Source organism: Strix aluco, chromosome 4, assembly GCF_031877795.1.
Source record: "Strix aluco isolate bStrAlu1 chromosome 4, bStrAlu1.hap1, whole genome shotgun sequence".
Lineage (NCBI taxonomy): Eukaryota > Metazoa > Chordata > Aves > Strigiformes > Strigidae > Strix > Strix aluco.
Window position 1 is genome coordinate 46648764 of NC_133934.1, and position 26349 is coordinate 46675112.

General features: G+C 40.1%; 1 long non-coding RNA gene across 1 annotated transcript; it reads right to left on the reverse strand.

The window, feature by feature from the left end:
- Window positions 1–1606: 1606 nt before the first annotated feature.
- LOC141922276 (uncharacterized) lies at window positions 1607–13687 on the reverse strand. The gene is made up of 3 exons (XR_012622938.1): window positions 13211–13687; window positions 2011–2129; window positions 1607–1781 (listed from the first exon to the last, which is right to left on the reverse strand). It is a non-coding gene; the product is annotated as an uncharacterized LOC141922276 (long non-coding RNA).
- Between the last annotated feature and the right edge of the window lie 12662 nt (window positions 13688–26349).

Here is a 26349-nt window from a genome sequence, read left to right on the forward strand (position 1 = left end):
TCCAGATTCAGTCTGACTGCAGAAAGGATGAGGGCACAGCCAGCCTCTGCAGTAACTGCTCCTTTCTCAGATAAATAGAAGATTCATAACCTTTTATTCTTTCTTCTTTCTGGGAGGGTTAGTAAAAACACTGCATATTTCTAACCTGGGGATGCAAACTTTCATAATTATGGGAGATGGCCTCTCTAAAACCGTCCTGGCAATTGCACAGTGCTTCATTGAACGGTGTAGATTGATTCACATCATTATTTTCATGAAATAGGGAGAATTCCATGCACACTAAATCATGACAAGCTTTGTTAGGTTTACAGGGTAGGGCATTTTAGGTTGGTTTTTTTTTCTTATCTGGGTCTTCATATGCCTGCAAATCACAACAGACATCCTTCTAAGCAGCAACCAAATTATTAGCACATAACAACTCATGCTTCATTAACACTACTCTGCAATTTAACATTGTTAAATGTGGATCACAGTGATTCTCTTGTCTTTTCTAGCATGACCTTAATTATTCTGATACCATTTCCCAATACCCTGTTATACTGGAGATAATTGGCTCTAGCAACTTCATGTCTAAACCTCCAATCTTCCACCAATTTACTACATTCAGTCTCAGCAAACTCTGTCCCATTGTCAAAGGTTGTTGCAACTGAAAAATACGTAACATGTGGCAAGAAAAAAAAAAAAATTACTAAGCATGATCACTTCAGTTGTAACATTCTCTGGTGAGTTTATCTCAAGGAAATAAACCCAATATCACATCAAGTTAGTTATTTGTGGGGTTTTTTCCCTTCAGTGCAAGACAACATATCTGCCTACCTTATTGCCAGCAACTTTTTTTTCCTGTAGCACCAAACATTGGGTATATTGTTTGACTTAGTCTGTATTTTTGACTTGTGTGAAAGTCTTATGAATTTTTGCAATGACATAATCATCTTGAACCTAATATAATTCTGGCCTTTCAATTAGATTTTGCAGTCCCCATATAAATAATCTTTCAATATCATTCACCACACTGTCCTTGGCAAGGGCAGGCAGTCTGTACAGATACATGGCTGCCTCCTGCTGAACATGCAAGCAGGAATATTTACATTCAGTACAGTTTGATAGTAAAACCACAGTTCCTTTACTCATACTTGCAAATATACACAGTATCTTATGTTTCCCTAATCATTTCATGTAATTCCTCAACTATCACTTTAACAATCACACCCACCTTGTGTGTTTTTGTTTGGGGTTTTTTTTTGTCAGATTCATGGGTACCTAATCTAGCTCTGAACTTTGTTTCAGCAGCCTTTTGTTAACTCCTTACAACCACCTATTTTCTCTAATTCGAATGTTTCCCTTACAAATCATGTCCTGTAACTGGAAAAAATAATTTCTCTACCTTGGGGGAGATAAAGGTCACTCAGCCTTCAAAACATTTCTTATTTTTTACTTTTTACAAACAGGACTTTGGAGCCTTTGTAATTCACAGCTTCTGACTAAACTTGATTGTTAACAGTTGAAAAGACTAAATGGCTTAAAACCAGCTGATGTTAAAATAAAGCTATGTAACAATCTTGGTTTTATGTGATTACAATTAGTTACAACTATGCCTCAGATTGTCTCCCACCAGATTCTAGTGAATCTCAACAGTAGAAGTTTTAGCTGCCCCATTTTCCCATCCTTGGACTTTCCTTGTTTGTTCTCTTCATGTTCCAGTGTTACTCAGTGCTCAGTCAGTGGATATCAGCTTTTTCTGGTGACATGAGAGAAACAATCTTCCAGTGTAGGGGAGGGAGCTATTGGAAATAAAGAGAAAAAAAGTATGACTGTATGAAAATATGACACTAATTAGTAGATACCTGAAATAGGTAAGTTGAATGCAGCATTATGAGCACAGAAAATAGTTCATATTACCTAAACTAAACACCTAATTTAGCTGATCTAAAGTCTTTCTGTAGTCAAGAGAAAGAAGGTCCTTCCTTGTGCAATTCAGAGCATTTAAGTGAGACACCATAAATCACTCACCAAATTAGCCTTTTTCCTCTTCAGTGAAGGCAGACAGAACAGTGTTACTAGCTGGTTAATTTAGCTGTCAACAGCTGGTAGTGGTGAGACATTCTTTGCTTCAACTGTAAGGATATGTACTGAAAAGGAAGTGGATTATGGAATTTAATGGTGGAACAGGATTCACAAATTAAAGATGCTTGAGGTGATGTCACTGAATACTTAATTCCTCATGGACGTGTTTGTAAAGTATAGACTGCTCTACACCACCAGCCTCATTAGGGGCACATACAGGCAACAGTCCCTACCATTACTGTATTTTCATATTATATGGGAGAACCCAAATGCATATGGCTGGTCCCTATTGGTTTTGCAAACATTGAAAGGTTGATAATGACTCCAGATGTATTCCAGGTAGGTCCAGGGACCACAGAACAGCAGCAGCTTTTAGGTACAGTGAATAATTGTTGACTTACCTACCACATACCAACAGAGTACTGCTGCTTCCTGTCATCTCTTTAAGGTCTGAGAGCTAGATTTTGCAGCAAATACAGATATCTAACATTTGATCTCATTGTTACTGTTATAGCAGAATTTGACAGCAGCCACTCTTGTAAGCTTTCATTCTTATTTTCGTAGAATTTCAGCATGTTGGTCCTTCATTTTAGCCATCGTGAAAATATTATACACTATACTGAAACACTGCAGAAAACTTTAGCATACCATGGAGGCATGTCCCCTTAACGTTGTTATTTTATGTTATTAATGACTATTAACCAAGAAGAAATAAAAAAGGATAGTCATCTTCCTTTTAATAATTGTCTTGTGAGCAGAAAATTTACACTGCAAGACCATGAAGTCTCCTGTTATTTTTGATACAAGATTAAACTTTAATGAAAGTGTAACACATCTTTCAGATATATTCCTTTTTCTTATGATAACTAAACCCATAGTAGACTTATGCCTTCAGTCATAACTACAATTTCCTATTATGCTAATGACATTCTTGCTAGTAACACAGAAGATAGCATTAATACGTTGTAATTATGTCACAGAACGTCATTCATGTGCATATCAATTTTCTTGAATCCAGTAAAAATACATTTAGGATTGGAACATCACTAATTTAATGCTGAATGTATATATAAGATCTTTCCCCCCCAAAAAAATCAATGTCTAATTTGCTTGTAGAAAGAGCAGAAGCTGATTAACTAAAGACACTTGTTTCATGAAAATACATTGCTGTAGCTCAGGAGAAAGAGTTCTTTTTTTTCTTGTAGGCACTATTTCAGTTATTTATAAACTTTAATCTGACATGATCTCCCAAGGGAAAGGTTCTGTCCAACTTGTATACACCACTTTGAACCCACGACAGTGCTTTCACTTGGGACAAGGAGGCACTGCTGAGTTAGAAAAGAGTATTTGAAAAGGGTCCTCTCTCCCACTCGCTATACCTCCCTGCCTTCCACTCCAATTTCAAGCTTCAGGCTACTTACCCAAAACTAGTTTCAGGTGAGTTCACATCCTATCAAGCGTTGCTGTAACTCTTTATCAGCCATGACAACATTTGTGGAGTTGTACCCTACCAGTGGAGCATGACAGCATCTTGCAGCGTGATGTTGTAGACTACCAGGAGGCACCGTGGAAAAACAGGAGCAGATTTATAATGAAAACTACTTGATCCTGAGGACCTGACATCCACACCAGACATGGTTAAGGTTTGTCTATTTATTCACTTTGGACTAGCTCTCATCTTCTTTTCCCCATGAACAGAATGCCCATCTGTCTGAGGAACATTCGGTGGCTCTTGGAGCACTGCTACCAGTGTTTCATCTAAGAGGAATCCAGTTCACTAACTTTGAGACTGCTCCAGAATGTAAACCAAAGTACAGTAGGTTGGGATAGTCAGCAGATGAACTTAAAAAGCACAGCCAGATATGCACTAACACACTAATCTCAGCTTAGCCCTTGAACACTGAACTCCCTCCTACTCAGATGCATTTGTGCTTCTGCCCACTAACTTTTGTTTAAATCCAATACTGAGATATTAATTGAATTAATTTAAATTAATATATTAACATTAATATAATTCATTTAATTAATTTAAATCCAATACTAAAATCCCATTCAATCAAGCATTATCTTTTTATGTATATATTTCTATAACAATACCAGCTACAAAGGAGTCCATTCTGAATAGGATCTTTTTGATGCTACCACTCAATAAATACTAAAAAATAAGCATTTGAAAGTTTCATGATAGAGATCCTTTTTCAAAAGGGAAATCTAAGTTAAATCACTGCCAGACAGTGCTGATTCATGACAGCATAAGGATACATATGCCATTTTTCATGGTAAATACTTTTACCAATGGAATGCTATGCTTGCATAACTCAGGAAAATATATCCCTATACTCATAGCCTGCATATGAAGTCAACTCAGTCTCTGTCTGCAGAAACACTAGATCCCTGCAGTCAATCATTCCTTCCAACACAACAAGGCCTGGGCTGTTCAGATCACTTATCTCAGTTATCAGAGGTTTCTAGGTCACCTTGGACATATTCAAGCAGTAAAGCCTGTGGGAACAATAGAACTTGTAGTGTTGCAATATTGTAGCAACAAAGCTCAGCTAATGTAGCATTCAGTATTTGAGTATTCTAAAATCAAAACTTCATTTAAAATATCAGAACAGACATAACAAAAAAAAATCAGTCAGGAAAGGTTTCTTGGCTGGTAGGAAGAATTTCAGGAAAGACTAGAAAAAGAAAGAGGTTCATGTCACCAAAAAACTGGTATTTGAGGTAGTTATTTTGGACGGAAAAGTTTTTAGAACTCAGTTTAGTTGCCCCTCCCTTGTGTCAAAGGATAGTCTACACATGCTCACTGCAGTGCCAGACACCTATCATAGATCCATGCCCTTTTGGAGACCAGATGGGATATCCTATGCCACCTCCAATAAATACTGATGCATGCACAACTGAACTGAGCTCCAAGAGGAAAAGCTCTTCCAGACAGAAATCCCGAATGTAATCATCTAAAAGTTAGTCATCTAAGCTTATATCATAAAAAACTGGGGGTTGAACCAGCTGTCTGAATGGAGAGCAGACCCAAGCAATTACTAAGTAAACAGTAATGTTAATATTGAATAATCTAATCTCACTGGCTATTTGGAGTTTAGTTATGTCCTTATTTTTCAGGAAAGTTGCATAATACATAGAAACCACCTCTGTGTAGGATGTGAACCTGTGATATTATCACTCCATTAGGTAATATAGATCACAAAGAATCTAAAACTATATGAGATCAGTTTTGAACTAAATGCAAAAGGAGCTAGAGATGGTACTAGAAACTGTACTATATGCCCCAAGTTATCTAGAGGAGTTTACAGGTGTAAGGTTTTTAATGTGTGATTTATGTATATTAAGTGTGCATTTGAAGTGTTACAGAAAGAGGTAAAATTTAGATTGCAGAAGTTGTAATCTATGAAACAGCGCACTCCTTGAATATGCATCCTTAAACTACACTTGGATCATTGGAATGGGCTGCCCAGGGAGGTGGTGGAGTCCCCATCCCTGGAGGTGTTTAAGAGTCGGGTTGACACAGCGCTTAGGGATATGGTGTAGTTGAGAACTGTCAGTGTTAGGTTAACGGTTGGACTAGATGATCTTCGAGGTCCTTTCCAACCTAGATGATTCTGTGATTCTGTAGCGTCCTCTGCATGTGAGGTTCTCCCGTGTACCTGATTCCTTAGGTAAGAAGCTAATGTGCAATTACTGCAAGCCACCACTCTGGGGAGACTGTTAACCACCAGCACACTCAAGACAAAGCAGCTGTTTAACAGTAAGAGCAGCTAGAGAAAAGAAAATTACTAAAGTCTTAGAGAAACCGAAACAAAAATAAACCAGCTTTCTAAATCATCATCACATTCCTATAACATGTCATTATTCTTCAAATTCTGAAAGCAAAAATCTGCCCTCTCTCCCTTGGGATATCCAAAAACAATAGAAAACAATGAGCCAGAACTGTTTCCAAATAAAATTATTTTCAGACTTGAATTCTAGCTCTATGTTTATACTACAAACATTACTAAGCTTCATATTCCAAGAAGAATTGTTAACACTATATTAACTGGTCTTAAAAGTGAGCTTGTAATGTTGTGGTTCATTTGTGTTGCAGTAAAACAAAGCCTCATTCTGCCTAAAAACATATCTATTTATACAAATATAAAAAACCCCAAGCCTCTTAGGGCTGAATGGAATTACCTGTTACATTACAGATGTGTTAGTTAAGATCAAACAGAACTCATACATGTGCATATACATATATACTTGTGTGCACACACAGAGACACAAAAAAGCAATTGCTACTTCACCTTTTGAAAACTCAAAGGCCCCAGTGAAGAAGAATAAATTTCAAGTATACACAAACCCAGCTAAAAGTGTTAAATTCTTCTTCGCTTTTCCTAGTTCAGGCAACTATATGTTATGTGTAAGAAAAGTAGCCTATTCTCACCATAGCACTTCTGTAAAATACTAAATCTAGTCATCACCTGCCTCTCTCTAGCATAACTGCAACAACATTCTCCAGCTGAATCTCTTTAGGTCCAACAAAAGAAAACACAGATCCTCTACATTGGACTTGAAGGCATGTAGGTGCCTGTGGCTGCTGCAGCTTTCTGTGCAGGGTCAGATGGGCACTTGAGAACTATTGCATTTGTATTCAATCTGATGGCAGACGTGTCTTCAATACTTTCTATAACACACACACAAACCCCCCCCCCCCCATGATCTCAGGAGACATGAACTTGCCTTTGCAATCATCCCAATAAATATTCACTTTCAGACAGGGACTGCGAAGACCCCATCATCCCCATTGCCAGGTACCCACAGAATATTACCTGCTAACTCTGCCCAAATGTAGCTTTTCTAAGTTAGGGGCAAGAAGCAAGTGGCACAGCTGTTGTACAGTACTGAGCATTGCAGATCTTAGGTGGATCCTCTCTATAAACTATTCTGTAAAGATAAATAGACCTAACGTATCAGGTTAATATGCCCAGTTTGGCAATCAATGTAGTTTCACCTGAGTAAGCTGCCTGCAATATCAAGTTTAGAAAAGTCTGATACAGAGCAGTGAACAAGTTTGAATGCTAATATCCTCTTTCGTATTTGAGGGTTTTCACTAAAGATAGCCTGCATGTTCTTCACTAACCCCCATTTCCTTATACTACCTTTTATTTCCTTGCATTTCCTCATAACATTTTACTGACAAAATCTTGGGGTTTTGACATGATGTGAAATGTTATGATTGACTGCATTCTTCTACCTCTTTGGAAACCAGGCTTTAGCTCTTAAGTTCTGAGAAACTAAAGTTAACCATCGTGAAACCAGCTACCTGAAACTGAGAATGGAATTATGCTGTAAACGGTTCAGCATTCAAAGAAATCTTTGCAATCTCCAATCAGCACACTTTAGTATCTCTAAATGAAGGGGGAAAACAGGAGTATTTTACAACATATTTCCTCTGTTAAAAATGAACCTGATCGTTTTAATACACAGATCACAAACTGATTTAGAAACTTATTTAGACAAAGAATTTTTTTTTTTTTTTGTGATAGACAAAGGAATCACTGGAGTTTGAGGTTGTTGGGCTTTGTTGTTTGGTTGGAGTTTTCTTGGGGGGGGAGTTTAATTAAATTTAGCATCATTTTCATCACACAATCTATGTTGGGATTGTATCTTATTTTAATGAGTTGAAAGTCACTTTTATGAGCCATTTGCTCACCCCCTTCAGATTCTTATGTAAGTGACATCAGGAATTCCTCTCTGCTGAAAGGAAGCTGGTCCACTTGCCTTCGTATCAACAATGTAACTTCTGTTTATGCCCTGGACAAACACCATAGATGGAATCACAAATTCACTGAGACTTTCTTGCTAAATACATACACAGAATACAAATATGTTTTCATATGCACATGCAGACAGCTTAAGTAAAACACAAGAAAAGAACACAGCTAAAATATAAGGAAAGTATCTAGACTAATGTTACCATAAATCACCTGAATTTGCATTTAATGTCTAAATGGAGAAAGTAAACATCATGTTTAATCTTCTGAAGCCTCCAGCACCAAATTATCCTCTTCCTCTCTCACTCTTCTTTGAAAATCCACTTGCAGTGTCACATCATTTGTAGAAAAAGCTATTGTAATAAATGACTTAGCTGCAGTGTCAGTGTGGCAGTGTCTAAAGCAGCATTTTACAAGACTTGGAAGCAAGAAGAGTCTGTAATACAGACAGAAACCCTACATTCCACTGCAAACCTGGCTGCACTGACTGCCTGGACCTGAGGACAGGGCAGAAAACTGTACAAGGTGGCAGGACCACTGAAGTGCTTCACATTTCCATACATCAGGAATCAACCAGCACCATGCAAAGGTAACAGAAGCTGGGATGATAAGGAATTACAGGATGAATGAAGGCTTTGGTTGCCAAAATGCTCTGTGCCACTCGCCTTCCTGGCCACATGTTGCTTTTTATTCTGTCACCACTTGCTATGGGAAACTGATCCAACTACATTTTTTTCCCTGAAGTTGTTTCCAGCCGTATCAGTTTCTGTATCTGGCATCTCAAATGTCTGTTCTAACACAAAGTGGGAACAGCTTGCCAAAGATGGGGCTGCCCATTTCAGAGGTTTGGATTGGCTTAAGTAACACTGTGAAGCTGAGCACTGGGGTGTGGGAAGGGGGACGCAGAGAAAAACAATCAGACAAAGATAATCTTGCTAGTGAAAAAGAAACTCAAACTCAAATGTTTTCCATTTAAAATGTCTGATAACTCTGCAGAAAGGGTGCACTGAAGTCCTTCTCAAAATGACCAATTTCTCTTCACTTATTTAATAACTTCACATATGAGAGTTGAAAATGTATTATTACGCTACCCAGTATTAAAATGATTACTATAGGAAGAATATCTTTGAAACCAGAAGCTTCCTCAGGCTTCTGTATGAATCTGCTAATACACATGACTTCAAAACAGAAATACAGCATTTTTTTAAACCTACATGTGACAGTTTTGCAGCTGCATGCATTCTCAGCTTCCATGTATACATCACAAGCTGTGCACATGAAGAGACATACAATGTGTACTGAAGACACTTGAAATTTGGCTGATGTTATTTCACAAAGCTATTCCTTGGATATATCTGAACAATTATCAGTTCACAATTCAAAGAAAATGTATGATAATGAAATTCATGAATAATTTCTAGGAATACCAATGAGGAGAAAAACCCAGATTAGAAAAAAAAAAAAAAAAAAAATCAACAAAAACAAACAAAACCCCCAAACCCCAAAACAAACAAAACACAAAAACCAAAACCCAAACCCCTCATTTTCTCAGAACGTTTTTTATACTTTTATTTTAGTGCATAGCTATCCCACTAAAATAGACTATATTTTTCTATTCTTCAAGTAGGTTATAGTCAACTGATACAAGTACATGAAGTTTCCTATTATACAATGAATCTGTTGAGATAATAAGTACCAGCTGGATCTATCCCCAACAGCAATAACATCATGTAGAACATGATTATAATGTAACAGATTGTGAAACAGAAGAGATTGTTTCACTTGTAATAAGGCCCTTATGTTAATACAGTAACAGAAGAGAGTTTTCCCTGTACACAATGCTTGTAGCAAGGCCCTCATGTTGATATAGTAAATTATTTCAAAGGTAAATTCTTTGAAAATATTGCTCATGAATATTTTTATGATCTTGATTAGCACATGGACATATGGGAAAATGTGGGCCCACTGCTGAATGAAGCAGGGCTCTTGGTGACATAGGACATGGAAAAGGCTGAGGTACCAAATGCCTTCTTCACCTCAGCCTTTTCTAGCAAGTCCAGGCTTTCAGGAACCCCAGATCCCAGAGACCAAGAGCAAGGAAGATGTGCTCTTGGGTGGAAGAGGATCAGATTAGCGAATACTTAGGCAAACTGTATTTACAGAAGTCCATGGGCCCTGATGGGATGCACCCACAAGTCCTGAGGGAGCAGGCAGATGACATCACAAGGCCACTTTTGATAATCTTTAACTGATCATTGTGGTGGTTTAGCCCCTGCCGGGGTCTGAGACCAGTCTCTGGTCTCTGCCCCTCCCCCACAAAGGGAATGAAATACAAAGCCCCAAGACTGAGATAAGGAGAGATTTAATACAACAGTACACCAGCAACACAACAAACAGCAACAATAACAATAAGAATAACAGTAATAACAATGAACAGAGCAAAATATCTACCAATAGAGCAGTGAGAATAGAGCAAATCCTACAGTACACGCGGTAACCCCTTGTCCCGCTTTGGCACCAGGATGTGATGTTGCATGGTATCTGAATAACCCAGCTAGAGCTTCCCCCCCACTGCTGGGGAAACTTAACCCTATCCTGGCTAAACCAGGACAATCATGGTGACTGGGAGAAGTGCCCAAAGACTGGAGGAAAACCAAATGTCTCTTCTGTCTTCAAGAAAGAGGACCCAGGGAACTACAGGCTGGTCAGCCTCACCTGAGTCCCTGGGAAGGTGATGGAACAGCTAATCCTGGAAGGCATTTCCGGGCAGATTAGAGACAAGAAAGTGAACAGGAGTAGTCAACATGGCTTCACCAGAGGAAGTAATGCTTGACCAATGTGATAATCTTCTACAATGAAATGACTATGAGTGGAGAGAAGTGGATATTGTTTACCTGGACTTCACTGAGGCTTTTGACACTGTCTCATATAAGATCGTCATAGAGAAGCTCTTGAAGCATGGTCTGGATGAGCAGTGAGGTGGATTGAAAACTGGCTGAACAGCCTGGCCCAGAGAGTGGAAATCAATAGAAGTCTAGTTGAAGAGCAGTAATTAATGGTGTACCCCAGGGGTCAACACTGGGTCCAGTCCTGAGTGGCTGATATGCCAGCGTTGTGCTGCCATTCAGAGAGACCTTGACAGGCTGGAGAAATGGGCTGCCAGGAGCCTCATGAAGTTCAATAAGGGTAAGTGCAAAGTCCTGCACCTGGGGAGGAACAACCCCATGCACCAATATGTGCTGGGGGCTACCCAAGCGGGAAGCAGCTTTGCAGAACAAGACCTGAGGGTCCCAGTGGACACCAAGTTGACTGTGAGCCAACAATGTGTACTTGGAGTAAAGAAGGATAACAGATTCCTGGGCTTCATTAGAAGGAGTGTTGCCAGCAGGTTGAGGGAGCTGATTCTTCCCCTCTGCTCAGCACTGAGGTGGTCACACCTGGAGTGCTGTGTCCAGTTCTGAGCTCCCCAGTACAACAGAGACATGGACATAATGGAGAAAGTCCAGTGAAGGGCCACTGAGATGATTAAGGGACTGGAGCATCTTTCCTATGAAGAAGGGCTGAGAGAGCTGTGGCTGTTTTTTCTATGAATCTATGATTCTATGCTCAGCCTGGAGAAGAGAAGGCTCAGGGTGGATCTTATCCATGTGTACAAGTACCTGGACGGAGGGTGTAAAGATGAGAGCGCCAGGCTCTTTTCACTGGTGCCCAGTGAGAGGAGCAGAGGCAATTGTCACAAACTGAAACACAGGAGGCTCCATGTGAACATGAGGAAGTGCTTTTTAATATAAGGGTGACTAAGCACTGGCAGAGGTTGCCCAGAGAAGTGGTAGAGTCTTCCTCCTTGAAGATATTCAAAAGCTGTCTGGACATGGCCCTGGGCAACTGGCTGTAGGTGGCCCTGCTTGAGCAGGCAGTTTTGACCAGATGACCTCCAGAGGTCCCTTCTTACCTCCTATTCTGTGATACTGTGAAAACTTAGACAAGCTACACCTTGCAAATGCTCCATACTTTTAGCAGGAAAGAACGTGTACACAGACAAAACATGTACGAAGGCAAAAACATCATGCACAAGGAGATAGCAAACAGAGCTGCAGAAAACCATTCCAAATGTCAGGTGCTTAGAGGCAGATCTATATACAGCAATAAGTGTAAATGCAAATGGTTTCAATTATTTGACAAGGAAAATTTTTGTTTAAATCCCTCATGAGCTGAATTTGTTTCCTCTCTAGGCTTTCCAATTCTGCTGAGCAACATTTACACTTGATTTTGAGATCTTTAGAGCTATTATAGTTTTTTGACAGATTTTGAAGTTGTCTGTTTAGCCATAGCTGTTAGTACCTTCTAGAGCAAAGTATTTTTTGTCTTGATATTGGCAACACTTAACAGGTCACTGTTCCTATGTGTCTCCCACTACTGAAAAGTATTCGCAAATTAAGTTTTCTCTTCTAAAGGCAATGACCAAGTAGTCAAGTGGAACACCAGCTGGGGAGAAAAGCTAGTGGGAACATTGGCCTGTTTGCCAAATGCCTGCATACTAACCCTCACCCAGGATGGCCTGCTGACCACCAAAAAACATTCAGTGACACACTTGTTGCTGATAGATCAATTTGAAAACAGCTCCCTGCTGTCAGCTTGCATGATTTTGTTTTTCTAAATAAGACTCACAGCATTTGGTGCATGTTTTTTCCAAAAAGCTCCAGTGCCCAGATTTTTGCTTCCCAGTTCTGATATTATAATAAAGCAGCTTGAAACATGCTTCTTAATAGCATGTTTTCCAGAAGGCAACTGCTCATAGTTATTACTGAAGAAAATCCATAAATTTTGATAACCCTAATGATGTGTTTAAGATACTACTGTACATTCCTGAATAACCAAAATTTTCTGCACAATATTGTACTCGTATCGAGCTTTCATCTCTTTGAAATGTGACCGTATCCCTGGGATGTTCTAGTGTATAGAAAGTTGTAGGAGAAAGGTTATTGGGAATCAAATGTCAGAAAACTATGCAGGAAGCAAGGATTAAAAAAAATAAATAAAAATCAAGTCTTTTGTTTCCCACTGTTCTTTTCAGTTGCTGTCCCATTTTTAGGTTGTCTTTTGATACTGATGCAGTAACAACACCCAACAACAGATCCCTACCATGACTGAAAAGTTCAAATTGCATATGGCCTGCTGTTGCACATTAATGAATTTATAATGGACAGTCAGTGTAACTGAATTAAGTTTGGAGAGACTGATATTTCATTCCAGAAAAGAGACCCCACTTCTAGAGCTTACTTATTAGCTAGTGGATAGGAGTACCTTCTTGATGCAATAAGGTTTAGACACACACACAGAGGTTCCTATAAATCCTTGCAAAGAGCAATTTCACTCACTCATCTCAAGTCACAGGCTTTGTCTTCAAGGTAACAGTCTCCAAATCTAAACAGGATACATGTGCTCCCAGAACTTGGGCTTGAAGGCAGGCTACTGAAAATAGAATAATAAAGGTATTGGGTTCTTTATTGATAACAGCAGGATTACACAGTTTAGAGCATCACATTCTCAAGTCCTCCATTCTCCTTGGACATGCTAACCATTGCAAGAACTCAGGGCGGGCTCATAATGACCACATACTTAAAAAAAAAAACAAAAACAAAAACAACAAAAAAAACCCAACCCAGAAAGAACAAAGAAAAAAAACGCAAACAAAAATCCCCTGCAATTCCAGCATCTCTGAAATTTACAGTAAATGATACTTCTTCAATATACAAGTGGTTACCACGTGTGGATAGTACACCATTTTCTAAAACCCATGTGCTTTTCCAGTCTTATTCTTACTTTAGGAGGAGATTCAGTTTTCTTTACAAAACTATTACTTTAAAATGGCATGATTTTGCAGCACCATCTTGGGGCGGGGAGGGAAGGACAAAAAAGCTAAGAAATCATCTCAGTATTTTTTAACCAGACGTGCAACACTTTGGCAAGCAGAGAAATCAAAAGGCCTTTTCAGGCCTTCCCAGAAGTGCAGTACTGCACAGTCAGCACAGGAGGTCTCTAGAACACGCAGAGACTTATCCCTCAGCTTTTCCTCATACACAGGTCACTAAGAATAGCATTTCGCAGGTTAGTGTTGAAATCTGGTAGCTCTCCCTGAAACACTTAGGCCCACATAAGCAAAGTATCAAGCTCTTAAACTGCAAGCTTTGCAGAAAAGAAATGGAAAGGTGACATTTTTTAGAACTATTATTATAAAAAACACACGTGGGAAGTATTGCTGCACTTCAGCCGTAGGCACACAGGGACATCCTCAGAGCAGTCACGCTGTTGTTGCTCATAGTCCATCAGCTGCCTTCCTCCTCATCTTGCCTTTCCCTTACTTATTTCTACTCTGACTGTATGCAACTATATTGTCTATTTATAATATTAGCATGCTTCTGTTGGAGCACATTGCATTATTCGGGCACAAACTGGTATCAGGAATTTTAGAAATAGAGCCTTGATTTCTCCACTCATCTTTGTGACTTTTTTGAACACAATTTCTCAGTGCTTTGCTATCCCATCCATATTATTCTCCAGATGTTTTCTAGATGTCTTAGAAATCTAGCATATATTTTGGGTACAGGTAAGAACCTGATGTTCTGTGTCCATGTAGATTATCACAGAACAGAAGAATCACAGAACAGAAGAATCACAGAACAGAAGAATCACAGAACAGAAGAATCACAGAACAGAAGAATCACAGAACAGAAGAATCACAGAACAGAAGAATCACAGAACAGAAGAATCACAGAACAGAAGAATCACAGAACAGAAGAATCACAGAACAGAAGAATCACAGAACAGAAGAATCACAGAACAGAAGAATCACAGAACAGAAGAATCACAGAACAGAAGAATCACAGAACAGAAGAATCACAGAACAGAAGAATCACAGAACAGAAGAATCACAGAACAGAAGAATCACAGAACAGAAGAATCACAGAACAGAAGAATCACAGAACAGAAGAATCACAGAACAGAAGAATCACAGAACAGAAGAATCACAGAACAGAAGAATCACAACAGAAGAATCACAGAACAGAAGAATCACAGTTTGGGTTAGAAAGAACCTTTAAAGGTGATATAGTTCAACCCCCCTACAACCATCCAACCTGATGTAGATTATGGTTCTCTGGTGTAGATCATGGTCAAAAGAGGCAAGAAACATGCCAAACTTGCTGAACTTGCCTTAAATGTTGTTTGCCCCAGCACTTTATTCATCTGTAGATATGTTGTAGGCGTAGATGGTTTCTTACTTACTGCATCTTAGATGAAAGGGAGACCTGAAAAGAGCTCAAAGTAATGATCAGCAGGCAGAATCAGCCTGTCAATTTACAAACATATGTTATCTTTAAAATCAAATTATCTGTATTCATAAAGTAGAAGATTTCAGAACTGTGTTCTTCAGGTATTAATTCCCATGATATTTTTAAGTAGTAATTTTCTCATTGTATATTTATACCCTCTTCTCTGAATTGTACTTTGTTCTTTGTATTACTTTGAATTACTTTTATTATTTATGACAAAAAATGAGATCTGTAAACTAAAGAGATCTAATCTCATCTGATTTACATTTCTAGCACTAATGGCCAGTGAAAGAATTGCTGCCATGCTGTCTTGCAAAACGAAGTGCATTCAAGAAGCAACAGGAGCAAATGAAGGCTCCAGAAGAGGCAGGCAATCCCTCATCCTCTTGCTACCAGGCAGAAGGAGGGGACCTAAGAGATGGGGGAGGCTGGAAACAGGTCCCTGCTCAAGGAGGCAGGAAAATCCTCTCCTGACCTCCCTCACCTTCCATAGTGTCCCTTCACAACAGGTACGGGACCCTGGAACTTTTGAATGAAGCAGAGAAGGATGATGAAAATGAGTCAAACAAGGAGGAAGACCAAGGTCCACCAAGGCCAGGTCGCTCTAGACCAGGTATTAAAACCAGTTCTAAAAAGAACCCCAGAAGAGTCACTGTAGTGGGTGACTCCATTCTGAGGGGTGTCGAAGGCCCAATATGCAGACCAGACCTGCTTCATAGGGAAGTCTGCTGCGTCCCTGAGGCCCGGGTGAAGGACCTCACGGCAAAACTCCCCACTCTAGTGAGGCCCAAAGACTACTACACTCTCTTGTTTTTTCAGGTAGGCAGCGACAATATTACCAGAAGTCCTAAATCAATGAAGAGAGATTTATGGCGCTGTATGTTAGGGACTGTTATGATTGCTTTGAGTACAAGTGTAATGAAGACAGGGTGGAGTGTCTTTTATGTTAGAATCAGGGGGAAGGCCAACAGGGCAGATGTTGTAGTAGGAGTCTACTATAGGCCACCCAACCAGGACAGAGAGGTGGGTGAAATATTCTATAGGCACTTAAGAGAAATCTCACGATCGCTTGCCCTTGTTCTTGTGGGAGACTTTAACTTCCCAGACATCTGCTGGAAATACAACACAGCAGAGCGGGACCAGTCCCGGAGATTCCTGGAATGTGTGGGAGATAACTTCCTAACACAGCTGGTGAGTCAACCGACCAGAGAAGGTGCCCTGCTGGACCTCCTCTTTGTGAACAGAGAAGGACTGGTGGATGATGTGGTGGTTGGAGGCCAACTAGGGCACAGCGATCATGAAATAATAGTCCTCTATACTTAGAGAGGCCAGGAGAGGGAGCAGCAGAACTGCCATCCTGGACTTCAAAAGGGCTGACTTTGACTTGCTTAGGCAACTGCTTGACAGAATCCCTTGGGAGATGATCCTGAAGGGTATAGGGGTCCAGGAAGGCTGGATACTCTTTAAGAAGGAATTCTTAATGGCTCAGGAGCAGGCTGTCCCCAGGTGCTGTAAGAGAAGCCGACGGCAGAGAAGACCACCCTGGCTGAACAGGGAGCTTTGGCTGCAACTCAAGGAGAAAAGGAGAGTTTACGGCCTTTGGAAGAAGGGGCTAGCCACTCACAATGATTACAAAGATGCCGTGAGGCTATGCAGGGCAGAAATCAGGAGGTCTAAAGCCCAGCTAGAAATTAATCTGGCTTCAGCAATCAAGGACAAGAAGAAATGTTTCTATGTCAACAGCAAAAGAAAGACCAGGGAGAGCCTCCATCCCCTGCTAGACACAGGAGGAAACATGGTAAGAAGTGATGAGGAAAAGGCTGAGGTGCTTAATGCCTTCTTTGCCTCAGTCTTTAATAACAAGACTAGTTGTATTGAGGGAATCCAGCCTCTTCAGCCAGAAGACAGAGACTGGGAGAACGACCCCCCCACAATCCAGGAGGAGATAGTCAGTGACCTACTGCATCACATAGACACACACAAGTCTATGGGACCGGATGGGATACACCCGAGGGTGCTGAAGGAGCTGGCTGGGGTGCTCGCCAAGCTGCTTTCCATCATTTACCAGCAGCCCTGGCTGACCGGGGAGGTCCCGACAGATTGGAAATTGGCCAATGTGACACCAATATATAAGAAGGGTCGGAAGGGTGATCCAGGAAATTACAGGCCTGTCAGCCTGACTTCGGTGCCCGGGAAGCTGATGGAGCAGCTCATCCTGAGTACCATCATACAACACATGCAGGACAACCAGATGATCAGGCCCAGTCAGCATGGGTTTATGAAAGGCAGGTCCTGCTTGACAAACCTGATCTCCTTCTACGACAGGGCGACCTGCTTATTGGATGATGGAAAGGCTGTGGACGTTCTCTACCTTGAATTCAGCAAGGCCTTTGACACCGTTTCCCACGGCATTCTCCTGGCAAAACTGACTGCTCATGGCTTGGATGGGCACACGCTTTGCTGGGTAAAACACTGGTTGGATGGCCAGGAGCAAAGAGTTGTGGTGAATGGAGTTAAATCCAGTTGGCGGCTGGTCACGAGTGGTGTCCCCCAGGGCTCGGTTTTGGGGCCACTCCTGTTTAACATCTTTATTGATGATCTAGACAAGGGGATCGAGTGCACCCTCAGTGAGCTTGCAGATGACACCAAGTTGGGTGGGAGTGTTGATCTGCTCGAGGGTAGGGAGGCTCTGCAGAGAGATCTGGACAGGCTGGAGCGATGGGCTAAGGCCAACTGTAGGAGTTTCAATAAGGCCAAATGCCGGGTGCTGCACTTGGGCCACAACAACCCCCAGCAGCGCTACACGCTTGGGGAGGAGTGGCTGGAGAGCTGCCAGTCAGAGAGAGACCTGGGGGTGTTGATTGACAGCCGGCTGAACAGGAGCCAGCAGTGTGCCCAGGTGGCCAAGAAGGCCAATGGTATCTTGGCTTGTATCAGAAATAGCGTGGCCAGCAGGGACAGGGAAGTGATCTTACCCCTGTACTCGGCACTGGTGAGGCCACACCTCGATGACTGTGTTCAGTTTTGGGCCCCTCACTACAAAAAGGACATTGAATTACTGGAGCGTGTCCAGAGAAGGGCAACGAAGCTGGTGAAGGGTCTGGAGCACATGTCGTACGAGGAGCGGCTGAGGGAACTGGGGTTGTTTAGTCTGGAGAAGAGGAGGCTGAGGGGAGACCTCATCGCCCTCTACAACTACCTGAAAGGAGGTTGCAGAGAGGTGGGGATGAGTCTGTTTAACCAAGTAACAAGCGATAGGACAAGAGGGAATGGCCTCAAGTTGCACCAGGGAAGGTTTAGACTGGATATTAGGAAGCATTTCTTTACAGAACGGGTTGTGAGGTGTTGGAATGGGCTGCCCAGGGAGGTGGAGGAGTTCCCATCCCTGGAGGTGTTTAAGAGTAGGGTCGACACAGTGCTTAGGGATATGGTGTACTTGGGAACTGTCAGTGTTAGGTTAATGGTTGGAGTAGATAATCTTCAAGGTCTTTTCCAACCTAGATGATTCTGTGAAAACTTTTTTTGTGCGTATTACCCATGCTCTGCACACTTGTGGTTTGGCCAGAATGTGAGTATACCTAAAAAGTTACTGAGAGAAGATCAGATCAGTGTGATGTCCATTTTGTGGTTTGGACTAATTACCTTCCTTGTACTTTTTTCTCCTTGGAATGAAACATGCCATTTTGTAACAAAAGGTTGGAAGTGCTAAGGTCATTTGTTGTGACAGATAAAAGGTGAAGATTGAAATAAGTGTTACATTTTTTCACATTGTCCAGAGCTTTATAACCCTAGCAGTCTCAGTCATTCCATCACTATTTTTCTTCCTTAAGTATGGACGAAGAGGTCAATAAATATAATTGGACTCTCATCTTTGAAAAACACAATTCATTGTAGTAAGAATAAATGCTGTGTCATCAACATGCAGTATTAAGTACATATTTTTAGCAAATATGTGAAAGATATTGATTGGGTACATCTGGCCAATTCCATGTTTCTAAAATCCCAGCATATTTCATTTATAAAATGATATTTCAGATGAAGAAAGGTGACCTTCACTGAACAAGCAGTGTTTTTAAAACTGTTTAAGTGTGCATCTATAATTTAAGAAATCTGCAGAGGAGTAGGTTTTTTGGGGTTTTTTTTTTTGTTTGTTTTTTTTGTTTTTTTTTAACCTTGGCAATGCAGACCATGCTTTGAGAAGGAAAAAAAAAAATGTTAGGGAAACAAGAATTATCCACTGATATTATTTTATAAATACATACTTCCTTTCTCAAAGGGTGTCCAATCTAAATTAAGCATCCAAATTTGATATAGTAAGTGAGGGTAAACAGTGGGGACAGATTGGAATGAAGGGCAGATTGTGCTGTTACAAGGCAATGAAAGCTCATACGTGAAACAAATATTGGTATAGGCTAAATTTACAAAGACTGCAAGATATACAGTTGAAGGGAGAAGGAAACCAGTAAAATAATGTATAAAACATTAACCTACAAATCCCAAACAGCAGCAACAGCAATTTATTTGACAATCCTAGGTGAATAATCAAGAGAACACCATAGATCACTCGGCTAAGTCAGCTTTATGCCCTTGTCTCCACAAGGACATGAGGCAGGCAGGGATTCAACAAGGCACTGAAAGCGGAACAGCCTGCAAGAGAGCCTTCAGCCCATCATGCCACAGAAACTTGAACAACTGTCAAGTAGCTCATTTGGATGAAGGGGGAACATGACTGCTTTCAGCAATTTGCATTGTTCCCCTGTCATTTTTGTGTGCCTTTTTATTTATGCACACTTTCAGAGCATCAGAAATCTGCATAAGTTTGTGCTTCAACCACAATGTTGGTTTGTAGTGACCCACACTAATAGGCAAACTTCACAAACGCCCATAAGGACTGAGGGCAGAACCTTCTCAACTACAGAGCACAGATTGCTCCAGAGCGAACTAAACTGGAACTTTCTGCTGTGGAAAAAGTATGCAGCAAATCATGTAGCCATTGGGATAGCTCACTAGAACAAAATATGATACAGGTCTACATCTTATGGAGACCGTGTTAGAACTGAAACACTGGATAATACAGCTGCAATATCAGGGAGCAGGAGGGGGGAATTAAAGGTAGATCAACTAATAGAAAGGAGTATAACTTTTGCTTATAGAAATCTTATTAAAAAACATAGCATTATTGGTTTCCGCTGATTAGAAATAAGCCTCTTTCTTCACCCACAGTATAAAGTGTTGAGAATGCCAACTACATACCCAGTTACACACTTCTCCATTTGGCAAAGATGGGAAGTAAGGGTTAAGGAATTCCTAGTAGCTATCTACAGCAGAAACAGTTGCAAATCTGTGCTACTGTTTCCCAACCACAAAAATGATTCCTGTAGGAATATCTTGTCAGAACAATCAGTATTGTTATGCAGTAAGGAAGATTGTTTTAAGAAAATAATCAGCAAATAAGACATTACAGTACAGGCTGCCATAAGAAACCATAATGAAAAACTGTGAATTGCGTGAAGAATTAAGAATTCTAACAGTTCAAGCTAGGATTTCTCAGGATACAGGAAAATAAATGTTTTCTTTCATAGCCATCTGTCTGCATGCTGAGATGCATCCTCAAGAGAAAATGTCCTGCTTGTTGGCCAAAGACACTAACTGCTGCAAATGAAAGTATGCCCAAGATGAGCCCAACTTAAACGTCAAGTGCATCTTGTGCATATAGCATTAGTGCACTTCAAAACAAGAAAAATAAATTGTTTGTGACACTTGGACTAGCACCAGATGCAAAGAGGAACAGAATATCAGCACATCAGCAGGCAGCAAATGCATTCAGCTGCAATGATTTCTTTAGCAGTATGCAGAATAAGAAAGTGAAATTTCAGACAAGCTATTAAAATTACGAGGACACAATCATCAGGACAGCACTACAACCAGGGACAAGTTTACAACTAAGAAAGGAATAAAGACTGACACTGCAGGTACTACAAAAACACCACATAATCCTGATTTCAGTTAAAACATGTAAATTCAGAAATCTCAATGACCCTAAACCTGAAACAAAAAATTCAAACAATAGTTAGGCGAGTAAAAAAAAACCACACAACCAAAAACCCAAAAAAGTACTAAGAGCAGACAATGTAGTGTGACATCCCAGCAACTTAGAGGTCTGCAAAGATTTAAAAAGACACAGAGTATACAACACCTACCTCAGGAAGAATTCATTGCACTCAAAGAAAAAACAAATCCTGGAAAACAAAGGCAAAATTGCTGAAATTAGACGCTTAACCCCCAGACCAGTAGTTGTAAGGACAATGTCTGCATAGATCCAAGCAATTTAAACAAACACTAAACCAACTCATCCCCTTAGTGATAATTATAGACAGTATCACTTGACTGAATAGAGTAACTCACTCTCTGCAAGTGGACCAACATTTTGAAAGTTATATTTGTGCACAGTGTCTATTTGTGCACAGTGTATCAAGCAGATGCACAAATAGGACTTTAAGGCAGCCTTGCCCACAAGTGATGACATTTTTATGTCCCTAATGCAAAGATGACATCAAGGGAGCTATAGCCACAACCTTCAAATGCCTGCCAGAAATACCTGGGAAAGTGAAATTAAAATTGGCTGCAGTAGTACCCACAGGATATTTGCTGACCTCTGCAAGCCTTTGTCCAATCCCCTAAAGGAAAAGGGTGATACTAACTGCCTAAAGACATTATTTCAGCTACTCATAAACTATCAGAATCTGTGAACTACTCCATACTAACTGAAATTGCAACATTACATCCCACTTACATGTCACAAGAACAGAAGTAGGATGCATCCATTTGACTCCTTAACCCAGGTACCTCTGCAGCATAAGCAACCAGGAAGTGGAAACAATCTTCAATGAATTACAGCAGATCCAGGGAGACTTCAAAAATATCAAATAAACCCATGATATGCCAGTTCCCATAAAGAGAATGGAAAAGATCCAAACACAAAGCCACACCAAAAAAGGCTGCCTGTGCTCACCACTCTGGAAAGCCAGCTGCTTGAAGAGTAACTGCCAGAATGGAGACATCCCAACCAACCAAACATCGTAATACACAAAGTGGAAGCAGTTCAGCCCTGTACAGGTCATAAACAACAGATCTCCAACATTATTTTGGAAAGAAACATGTTTTCATAGAGAAGGCACATTGGTCAAATATGATTAAAAGCAGCAGAAATGTGATTTAAAAAAAACAGTCAGATGGACTAGACCCTTTTAATTACAAAACAGACCCCTCTATCTTGTAAGATTACTGTTTAGATTTAAGAAGTCTGGTCAGAACCACCACCCCTCCCTTCCTTCCCCTCCTCTCCAACTACCTCCACTGTTCCTAAGCCACAGTCGATTTGTATCTGACAAAGACTTCAGCAAATAAAAGAAGTTCTGTATTCATCAGATCATAACTATTGCAACAAAGTAAATGGATATCTATAGGGTACTACATAGAAACCTGAACAGACCAGCTTTCAGGGAACAATTGAGAAAAGGGCTATGTATATTCAGACAAAGAATTGAAGTCTGAATTTGCCCTGCCTGGGTGCACTCCTTTCAAGCTTTTTGAGACTGAAGTGCTGCCTCCTTCCATTGTTTCTGAAGACTGCATACCAAACACACTTTGGGAGGAAGGAAATGGGTGGTACAGTGTTCTACAAAGGAGCAAAGAGAAGCTGTGTGAGAAAGCAGCTAATATAAGCAACAGGAAGAGGTTAATAGGGAGGGAGAATTGTGCATCTAGAGAACAAGGGAGGTCTGAGGAGGAAAAGCACGTATGTGCTGAGAAGAGGAGAAGCAGCTAAGTATACCCTTTCTTAGTCAACAAAGCACTTAAAACATGAATAATTTGTTGAATCATATTCAAGAGCAATAAATATGTAAGCCTGATGAACATGAATTTCAGTGAAGTCTTTGCTATGAGCTTTTCACAAATACTGACTTGCCAAGTGAACTTCACGTGGACCAAGACATGGCATGAAAAATTTCAGGAAGCTTGGTGATTTTGCCAACATTATTTGAACAGAAAACAAAATTCAAAATTCTTTAGAAACGTTTATGTTCAGCCTTAACCACAAGAGGGACCTCAATCAGTCCTCAGGTCTGTTCATCTTAAACAGTTACACTGCACTAATATCTCTGCTCACAGCATACAGACTGAAAAACATTACACAGAGTCCAGGGACAGTCAAGATCTTTAGCCCAAGGAGTCATAAGAAATAAGACTAGAGCCTTCCTTGGAAGTTGCATTTCACAGACCTTTAAGTTTTCTTGTTCTCCTTTAACTCTGTTAAGAAGGCACAGACTTTCTCAAAGCACAGTACTGAAACCCAAGTAAAATTCTTCAGTCAAGGTCTCAGCTAACATTACAGAGAGAAAGATTCACTTATTTCATAGATTACCCAAGGTACAAAAGCTGTCCAGAATGTGTGTCATCAGCGAGAGAAAGAAACATGTAGGGCAAGGCTCCAGGATAACAAAAAGCCAAAACAAAACAAATTTTTAGAGTAACCAGAAAATTTTAATCCCTATCCTCTAACCCCAACCAAAATCAGCAAAGTAAACAAAGATTAACAAACTAGTATTCTGAAGGATAGAGATGAAAATCAAAATTGACAGAAATCAAGCTGAGTAAGATCTTTTCATTAACACAAAAAACAAAATATTCTTCAACTGAATAAATATCTCAAAACCAAAATGAGTAATTGGGGCCACTATATGGCCAGGAAAGAACAGAGCTCAGGAATAATCCTTCTATAACTACCTAACAACATGAAACATTCTTCAATATGGAAAATGTCATTAAGCACAGACTAATAAAAATGGTGATAGCATCCAGCCCAAAGTTTTGAAAGAACTAGTATTGGATATCATAGACTGAATAACAAGACTTGATGAAGCTATCATGTGAGTAGCTATACCAGGTGACTGAAGAATAACAAACATGAGAAAAGTGGGGGGAACAAACAATCAACCAGCCTGACCTAATAAAATCTTGAGAACAAGTCTCAAAACAGAAAATGGTTTATAGATCCCAGACTAAATACAAAGGAAAAATTGCAAGGTAGATATTATATCAAGTAAAAGAAACTACCTACCTGCATGGGAGGTGGGAATAAACTGTGGTGTAAGAAGAGAAGTATCAGTTTGGAGAGGGACTGCTGCTGGAGTTCTTGATGATCAAGTTGGGACTAAATTTAATAATGAATAATAGTCATCGTAGCACAAATACAGTTGGCTGAGAATACAGTGTTGGAGGGCATTGACAACAGATAGATCAGAATATTGTACAAGGAGGATGTGCTGACATGATAATCACAGTGACAGAAATAGGATAAAATTCAGATCAAAATGCAGATCATGCTTAATTTCAAGCAGTAGTTTTGGACATCTATGTTAACAAAAATTCAAACTGCACAAGATACAGAGTGGCTACACAAGTTTCCACTCCTCCACTTGTCCTACTGAAGTTTGGGTTACTCTGACAAGACAGACAGGAAGAAAGTATGGCTACTGTAAGACATAGGCAAAAGAAAACAGAAAGAAAGAGAGCCACTCAGCTTAAAGAATGTTTAATGAAAGAATCACATAGACACGTAAAACAGCACATGGAGGCTCGTTACCTTTTGACTACTGAGGCTGTGCATTAACCTTCCAATTAAGAAATGCAGCAACAAAGGCTATCTCTTCTTAAGAGTGAAATGTGTATCAAGGTTATATGAGGGTTCCCTGCACTGTCAAATCAGAATAACTTTTCCAGTTCTACACCGATGTTGAAAAGTCGGGCCTCAGTCTGGAAGGTTGCTTTTTATCAGTGCAATTCCCTATGTTTTACTTGGACCCTTGACCACAGACAGAAGGGAAGCAAAGCCATCCTAGGCCACATGGACTACCTTCTGTTAGGAAGCCAACAGTTCAGATGATCTTACACAAAACTCAAACTAGTTTAAAACCCCTCATATTTCTCTAGTGATGAGAAAAGCCTCAAAAAGATTGAACACACCACCTAGGCAATTTATCTCTGCCACAGCTACTGACTCTGGGGCAAGGGGCAATTTTTTTCTGGAACCATATCAGAAGATAACAACTGCATGTCAAAATACTATGGCAATGACTGAAAAGGCATTTTAAACATCACTACTCTGGTGTTTCACTGAGAAAAAGATTGACAAACTGCACTCATCAAATGCCTTTAAATAATGTTGTACTGGCTTCTTTTCCAGTGCAGACAACCTAGCTAAAAACCTGGATGCTGTATTAGTATACCATGTTTTTATATACATATATACACACACATATACAATATTTATAGATATATATTTACACACACATACATAATGTTTTTATACACACACACACAAAGAACTTCATTGCCAGCAAGGGCAACAGCGCTGCAAAGAAAATGATCCTACTTTCAGAGGTTAGACTACCTAGGACAAAACTACCCATTTAAGGATCCACCAAAAAACCCCCCAAAACATCCAAACAAATCTCCAAACTGAAAGAGAAGACCAAGCATGTCAAGCCATGAGAGAGTGCCACCAAATAAAAGGCTGAGGTAGATAAGTCTACAGTTAAGAAGCCAGCACTTCTACTTAAACTTGAGTCTTCACACAGAGAGCCAAGACTCATTTCTTCACAGGGAATGCAGACATTTGTGTGGAGTGTCACTGTATAATCCCAGAAAAACCAAATGAGAATAGTTTAAGATTATGAAGTTGATGGTGGCTAATAGTTGAATACCCTCAAGGTTTATAGCATCTTGGTTTGTTCCTGTGATATAATTATGGCAATTTATGAGTTTGAAGAACAGCTAATATTCTGGTACCTGGGGCGTATCTACTCATTCCTGAATAGTCACTGCATATAAGCAAGATAAGGTTTTAAAGATTTTCATATTCTAGTAAAAACAACAAATTTTCATTTATCACATTTTCAGTGGAAAACAGAAAGTAACTGATTCCATCTTATGTCAGTAATAAACCTACTTTCACTCCCAGTCCTCTCTCAAAGCATGCCATTTTTAGACACAAGACTGTAAAGCTTACTTAAAGAATGATCTAGTGATGGGTGACAAAATTATACTAATCATCTCAGATGGTTGCTTTCCCCTGAGGGGGTCAATTTTCAGAGTAATTTTAACAATAGTCATATTTTTCTCAA